The sequence below is a fragment of the Triturus cristatus genome, chromosome 1_1 (genome assembly GCF_964204655.1).
Source record: "Triturus cristatus chromosome 1_1, aTriCri1.1, whole genome shotgun sequence".
Lineage (NCBI taxonomy): Eukaryota > Metazoa > Chordata > Amphibia > Caudata > Salamandridae > Triturus > Triturus cristatus.
The window spans coordinates 1,150,522,576-1,150,530,738 of NC_140579.1; positions in this window are offsets into that span (position 1 = coordinate 1,150,522,576).

Below are 8,163 nucleotides of genomic sequence, written 5' to 3' on the forward strand. Positions count from 1 at the left end.
GGTAACGAGGGCACTGAATAACACAGGATCTTCTCTTACTATCTGGCAGGAACAACAAGGTTAAAATGCCCTAATTCCAAAATGTAGAATTAGTGCTACAATGATCTTCAAGAGAACCTGAGATGGATGCCGCTTCTGCCTTCCGTACACTGAAAGCAGCACATGGGTCACGCGGTACGGTCATACTAAGGTGGGCCGCACACTCGTTGACCTCTCATGGTACTGCTCCACACTTCGGGGACAACGCTTTCCATTTACTGTGTTTTCTGTTGACGTGTCGCGCTGGCCCTGTCCAACAGCAGAACCCCTTTAGATCCAAAAAGACTCTTCCTTTCTCTCGCCGGAGGTGAAACTAGGCCACGCGGACACTTTCACAATATAACAGCCGGGAATGCACTTTTCGGCTAAAAAAACACATTCCTTCCTCCTAATTTATCAAATAAACGACTCACTGAAGAACAGGGGCCAGCTTTGATCGGTAAATAGCCGTTACAACGACTTTTTTACTTCGCGATACCATTACAACGTATGCATTACAACGCATGCGTTGTACATCGCAAAGTCATTACTATGCTTTTTTTTTTAACGCATGGTCATTTACAACGCGTGCTTTTACAACTATTTTTGTTGAAAAGGAATGTATGGTAAATAACCATGAGTTCTAAAAAAATTTAGACGATCCACGTCATTGTAAGGAAACAGAGGCTGTTTCGTTTCCTGACAACGACGTGCACCACCCCTGAGAGACGACATGAAGCAGGAACCACAAGGAGAGAGGAACCACGAGGAGTGAGAGGTAAGGGGGATTGGACATGGGGTGGTGGTTACTTTTTTGCGGTTTAGGGTAGTGCAGTGGTGTTTGGGTAGTGAAGGGGGTCGTGCGGGGGATAGTGTTTTAAGGTTTAGGGCAGTGCATTGGTGTTTGGGTAGTGTAGGGGGTCGTGCTGGGGGTAGTGTTTCAGGGTTTAGGGCAGTGCAGTGGTGTTTGGGTAGTGTAGGGGATCGGGCTGGGGTAGTGTTATAGGGATTAGGGCAATGCATTGGTGTTTGTGTAGTGAAGGGGGTCATGCAGGGGGTAGTGTTTTAAGGTTTAGGGCAGTGCATTGGTGTTTGGGTAGTGTAGGGGTTCGTGCTGGGGTAGTGGTTTAGGGTTTAGGGCAGTGCAGTGGTGTTTGGGTAGTGTAGGGGGTACTGCTGGGGGGTAGTGTTTTAGGGCTTAGGGTAGTGCAATGGTGTTTGGGTAGTGTAGGGGTACTGCTGGGGGCAGTGTTTTAGGGTTTAGGGTAGTGCAGTGGTGTTTGGGTAGTGTAGGGGGTACTGCTGGGGGTAGTGTTTTAGGGTTTAGGGTAGCTCAGTGGTGTTTGGGTAGTGTAGGGGTCGTGCTGGGGGTAGTGTTTTAGGGTTTAGGGTAGTGCAGTGGTGTTTGTGTAGTGTAGGGGGTCGTGCTGGGTGTAGTGTTTTAGGGCTTAGGGTAGTGCAGCGGTGTTTGTGTAGTGTAGGGGTCGTGTTTTAGGGTTTAGGGTACTGCAGTGGTCTTTGGGTAGTGTAGGGGGTCTTGCGGGGGTAGTGTTTTAGGGTTTAGGGTAGTGCAGTGGTGTTTGGGTAGTGTAGGGGGTCATGGGGGTTAGTGTTTTAGGGTTTAGGGTAGAGCAGTGGTGTTTGGGTAGTGTAGGGGGTCATGCGGGGGTTGCGTTTTAGGGTTTAGGGCAGTGCAGTGGTGTGCGGGTAGTGTAAAGTAATGTAATGTAATGTAATGTATAATCAGGGGACACCCAATATTCCAAACGCATCTGGGTAGGACAATTATAACAAAAACACAGTGATGCGATGGAACCAATCAAATATTATTTCTTTTAAACTGTGAAGGATACCATAAATTATTCTTTCACGATGAATTATTTACTTTTTGAAATTAATCATATATTAATAATATCATTGTCTGGACACAGCTTCATTTAGCATATCCTTTTTATCAATATACAAATGAAGTATCAAATATTCAATTATACACATAGATGAATAAACATAAATCAATCAATCTGAAGAAGGAAACACTAACAACAAGGAACATTTAATCCATTCCTTATTCCCCTATAGCAAATTATGGATGTTCGTACTTTTTTTAGGAGCATTCCATTGTTTCAAGTCACCCCACTAAACAGTACTAAGAGGTCATGGCATTTATACCCCTTTATACAATTTATTAGTACTTCGTATTTCAATTCCACCAATGATTTCAATTCATCAGGGGCTCTTTATGTTCAAAAAAGTCGACGCGTTTCAGCCCAACTTGCTTGAGGGCCTCATCAGGACTAGGGTATATAAGGATATATCTCCTGGGACAATATCTATAATATAAAAAACCATTTACAATATGTACAACTATATACAAAATACAAAAAATCAGTGATATACAGAACCTCTCTAGGAGTGGCAGTGTCATTAGATTTAATATAAAAAGCTAGAAAATATAGGGAAAGTAACCAAACCACCTGCAGGGTTCCATCACCCGTGTAGTGATGTCTCATTAGTGAATTGAGGCTAAATAATAATAAAGCCAAAACAAGTGAAACGTACCCATAAGTAAAAAAGTGAAAAACACCGTCTACAACACACTCTTATATTACCGATTCAACAGAAATCCGTGCCGGACCATCAAAATCCTTTGCGTTTATGTCTCAGTAGAGAGACTATTTAATCTGAATGATATAGAGAAAACGGAGATACCTAATTAAGGCACTATTTAATTACCGCAGCGTGTATCTCAGATTTATACACTAATAACCAAGAAGCCTAGGCCTTACCAGTCGGACCAAATCCTCCGGGGCCAAATAAATGAATGGGGGACCTTTTAATCCTACTCCCACACTGCAATATGTTCTTCACATGAATTCTACCGTAAAGGGAAAAAAGGAAAAAAGGAGGGACAGTCTATCAGTGTAAGGAGTATAGTGGGTACCCGATAGGGCTGGGTGGAATTTGCGGAATGCCTCTTCGCGGAATTTTGAAAAAAAAATTGTTGAAAACGATTGCACAACCTGAGGGACCGTGTGCCCGGGACTGGGGTCCCTCGTGCTTGGGTAGGCTCCCCTATCTCCCCGGCCTGGCTACGTTGAGAAGCAGGGACCGGCCCCGGGCCTCCTGATGTTTGGTCAGGGCCTGGGATCCCACGTCCTGCGGCCTGCCAAGTGTCCATCTGCCCGGGACAAGGGACCCTGGTGCAGAGCCCCGGAGCCCTGCAAGGGCAGTCAGGAGCCCTACCGCTATGGCTCGGTGTGGGCAGCTGGGAGTCCTTTCGGTCCCGGCCATCTGGTCACACCTTTCCCTCGGCCATCTGGTCGCGCGCAATGCTTTCCAATAGGGCGACCAGATGGCCGGGCCAGCCTGGAAGTCCCGATGAGGGTCCATTCGCCTCGCGGATCCCAGCCACGGCTCCAGGAGGTCGGGCGCGTCCCCGCCTAGGGTCTCCTCCGTCACTCGGAGCGCGAAGGTTACAAGAAAGGTGGGTAGCCTTCCTCCGGATTAGTAGGGGCAGGGTATGCCGGGACACCCCTCCTGGGGATTGCGGTTCTCAGGCGGGGACCAGATGGGCCAAGCCCGGACGACACTTCCCCGGGGCGTCGGGTGCTCCCTCCTCCAGCCCGCGGCGAGGCAAAGTGCCCAGGACGGGCTCCATGGGTCCCCCGGGCATCCACCGAGGCCTGCAGCCCCAAAGCCCTGCAGCCCTGGAGCCCTTCAGCCCGGAGCCCTGGAGCCCTGCAGGCCCGGAGCCCTGCAGGCCCGGAGCCCTGCAGCCCCAAAGCCCTGCAGGCCCGGAGCCCTGCAGCCCCGGAGCCCTGCAGCCACTGAGGCCTGCAGCCCCAAAGCCCTGCAGCCCTGGAGCCCTTGAGCCCGGAGCCCTGGAGCCCTGCAGGCCCGGAGCCCTGCAGGCCCGGAGCCCTGCAGGCCCGGAGCCCTGCAGCCCCGGAGCCCTGCAGCCCCGGAGCCCCGGAGCCCTGCAGCCCCGGAGCCCTTCAGGCCCAGAGCCCTGCAGCCCTGGAGCCCTGCAGCCCCGGAGCCCCGGAGCCCTGCAGCCACGGAGCCCTGCGTGGGCAGGCGGGAACCCTAGCGCTAAGGCTCGGGGTTGGACAGATGGGAGTCCTGTCAGTCCCGTCCATCTGGTTGCACCTCTCCCCTCGGCCATCTGGTCGCGCGCAATGCTTTCCAATAGGGCGACCAGATGGCCGGGCCAGCCTGGAAGTCCCGATGAGGGTCCATCCGCCTCGCGGATCCCAGCCAGGGCTCCAGGAGGCCGGGCGCATCCGCGCCTAGGGTTCCCTCCGTCACTCGGAGCGCGAGGGTTACAAAAAAGGTGGGTAGCCTTCCTCCGGATTAGTAGGGGCAGGGTATGCCGGGACACCCCTCCTGGGGATTGCGGTTCTCAGGCGGGGACCAGATGGGCCAAGCCCGGACGTCACTTCCCCAGGGCGTCGGGTGCTTCCTCCTCCAGCCCGCGGCGAGGCAAAGTGCCCAGGACGGGCTCCATGGGTCCCCCGGGCGTCCACCGAGGCCTGCAGCCCCAAAGCCCTGCAGCCCTGGAGCCCTTCAGCCCGGAGCCCTGGAGCCCTGCAGGCCCGGAGCCCTGCAGGCCCGGAGCCCTGCAGCCCCGGAGCCCTGCAGGCCCGGAGCCCTGCAGGCCCGGAGCCCTGCAGCCACCGAGGCCTGCAGCCCCAAAGCCCTGCAGCCCTGGAGCCCTTCAGCCCGGAGCCCTGGAGCCCTGCAGGCCCGGAGCCCTGCAGGCCCGGAGCCCTGCAGCCCCGGAGCCCTGCAGGCCCGAAGCCCTGCAGGCCCGGAGCCCTGCAGGCCCGGAGCCCTGCAGGCCCGGAGCCCTGCAGCCCCAGAGCCCTGCAGGCCCAGAGCCCTGCAGCCCTGGAGCCCTGCAGCCCCGGAGCCCTGCAGCCACGGAGCCCTGCGTGGGCAGGCGGGAACCCTAGCGCGAAGGCTCGGGGTTGGACAGATGGGAGTCCTGTCAGTCCCGTCCATCTGGTTGCACCTCTCCCCTCGGCCATCTGGTCGCGCGCAATGCTTTCCAATAGGGCGACCAGATGGCCGGGCCAGCCTGGAAGTCCCGATGAGGGTCCATCCGCCTCGCGGATCCCAGCCAGGGCTCCAGGAGGCCGGGCGCATCCGCGCCTCGGGTCCCCTCCGTCACTCGGAGCGCGAGGGTTACAAGAAAGGTGGGTAGCCCTCCTCCGGATTAGTAGGGGCAGGGTATGCCTGGACACCCCTCCTGGTGATTGCGGTTCTCAGGCGGGGACCAGATGGGCCAAGCCCGGACGTCACTTCCCCGGGCGTCGGGTGCTTCCTCCTCCAGCCCGCGGCGAGGCAAAGTGCCCAGGACGGGCTCCATGGGTCCCCCGGGCGTCCCCCGAGGCCTGCAGCCCCAAAGCCCTGCAGCCCTGGAGCCCTTCAGCCCTTCAGCCCGGAGCCCTGGAGCCCTGCAGGACCAGAGCCCTGCAGCCCTGGAGCCCTGGAGCCCTGCAGCCCCTGAGCCCTGCAGCCACGGAGCCCTGCGTGGGCAGGCAGGAACCCTAGCGCGAAGGCTCGGGGTTGGACAGATGGGAGTTTTTTCAGTCCCGTCCATCTGGTTGCACCTCTCCCCTCGGCCATCTGGTCGCGCGCAATGCTTCCCAATGGGGCGACCAGATGGCCGGGCCGGCCTGGAAGTCCCGATGAGGGTCTATTTGCCTCCCGGATCCCAGCCAGGGCTCCAGGAGGCCGGGCGCGTCCGGGCCTAGGGTCCCCTCCGTCACTCGGAGCGCGTGGGTTACAAGAAAGGGGGGTAGCCTTCCTCTGGATTAGTGTGGGCAGGGTATGCCGGAAGACCCCTCCGGGGCTGGCGGTTCTTTGCCGGGGACCACATGGGCTACGCCCGGGCAACATCCTCCCAGGCTTCATTCCTCCGGCCCGCGGCGTGGCAAAGTGCCCAGGGTCGGGCTCCACGGGTCCCGGGCAGTCCTACCCCTGGGGCGCCTGGGCCCGAGAGCTCCGTCGGTGTTCCCCGTGCCCGAGTCCCAGCCGCTGTCCCCCAGCCCCCGGGAAGCAGAGAGCCCACCGAGCCCATGGTTAAGGTGGGAGCCCTACCGCTATGTAGCCTTCCTCCGGATTACTAGGGACAGGGTACTCTGGGACCCCTCTCGGTCCTCAGCCGTCAGCAGGACGGGCCCGGATGCTGCCCCGGTCCTGTTCCGGGGACTGCCGCGTGGCAGGGTGCCCTGGACAAGGGGTCTGGATGGTCCGGGGAGGCTTCCCCTGCGCCTGCGGGCCTGGGAGCCCCGGCTGGCTCCAGGGGCCCAGCTGGGCCCCGGGCCCCGTACCCTGGCCTGCGGCACTGCCAAATGCCTGGGACGGGGTTCCGTTGTGTCCGGGGAGCCTCCCCAGGCATGTCTGGGTTCATTGGCCCCTGGGGGCCCCGGGGAGGGCGGCCTCCCCGCCCCGGGCTCTGTCTGGGGTCCTGCCACATGGCAGGGTGCCCGGGGCGGGCTCCGGAGAGCCCGGGGAGGCTTCCCCTGCGCCTGCGGGCCTGGGAGCCCTGGCTGGGTCCAGGGGCCCGACCGGGCCCCGGGTCAGGGTCTCTGGCCCCGGGCCCCGTCCCCCAGCTTGCGGCACTGCCAAAGGCCTGGGACTGGGTTCCGTTGTGTCCGGGGAGCCTCCCCAGGCCTGTCTGGGTTCATTGGCCCCTGGGGGCCCCGGGGAGGGCGGCCTCCCTGCCCCGGGCTCCGTCTGGGGTCCTGCCACATGGCAGGGTGCCCGGGGCGGGCTCCAGAGGGCCCGGGGAGGCTTCCCCTGCGCCTGCGGGCCTGGGAGCCCCGGCTGGGTCCAGGGGCCCGGCCGGGCCCCGGGTCGGGGTCTACGGCCCTGGGCCCCGTCCCCCGGCCTGCGGCACTGCCAAAGGCCTGGGACAGGGTTCCGTTGTGTCCGGGGAGCCTCCCCAGGCCTGTCTGGGTTCATTGGCCCCTGGGGGCCCCGGGGAGGGCGGCCTCCCCGCCCCGGGCTCCGTCTGGGGTCCTGCCACGTGGCAGGGTGCCCGGGGCGGGCTCCGGAGGGCCCGGGGAGGCTTCCCCTGCGCCTGCGGGCCTGGGAGCCCCGGCTGGGTCCAGGGGCCCGGCCGGGCCCCGGGTCGGGGTCTCCGGCCCTGGGCCCCGGCCCCCGGCCTGCGGCACTGCCAAAGGCCTGGGACGGGGTTCCGTTGTGTCCGGGCAGCCTCCCCAGGCCTGTCTGGGTTCATTGGCCCCTGGGGGCCCCGGGGAGGGCGGCCTCCCCGCCCCGGGCTCCGTCCCGGGTCCTGCTGCGCGGCAGGGTGCCCGGGACGGGGTCCGGAGGGCCCAGGGAGGCTTCCCCTGTGCCTGCGGTCCCGGGAGCCCCGGCTTGGTCCAGGGGCCCGGCCGGGCCCCGGGTCGGGGTCTCCGGCCCTGGGCCCCGCCCCCCGGCCTGCGGCACTGCCAAAGGCCTGGGACGGGGTTCCGTTGTGTCCGGGGAGCCTCCCCGGGCCTGTCTGGGCTCATTGGCCCCTGGGGGCCCCGGGGAGGGCAGCCTCCCCGCCCCGGGCTCCGTCCCGGGTCCTTCCGCGCGGGAGGGTGCCAGGGACGGGGTCCGGAGGGCCCGGGGAGGCTTCCCCTGCGCCTGCTGTCCCGGGAGCCCCGGATGGGTCCAGGGGCCCGGCCGGGCCCCGGGTCGGGGTCTCCGGCCCCGGACCAAGTCCCCCGGCCTGCGGCACTGCCAAAGGCCCGGGACGGGGTTCCGTTGTGTCCGGGGAGTCTCCCCAGGACTGTCTGGGCTCATTGGCCCCTGGGGGCCCTGGGGAGGGCGGCCTCCCCGCCCCGGGCTCCATCCCGGGTCCTGCCGCGCGGCAGGGTGCCCGGGACGGGGTCCGGAGGGCCCGGGGAGGCTTCCCCTGCGCCTGCGGTCCCGGGAGCCCCGGCTGGGTCCAGGGGCCCGGCCGGGCCCCGGGTCAGGGTCTCCGGCCCCGGACCCCGTCCCCCGGCCTGCGGCACTGCCAAAGGCCCGGGACGGGGTTCCGTTGTGTCCGGGGAGCCTCCCCAGGCCTGTCTGGGTTCATTGGCCCCTGGGGGCCCGGGGGAGGGTGGCCTCCCCGCCCCGGGCTCCGTCCGGGGTCCTGCCGCG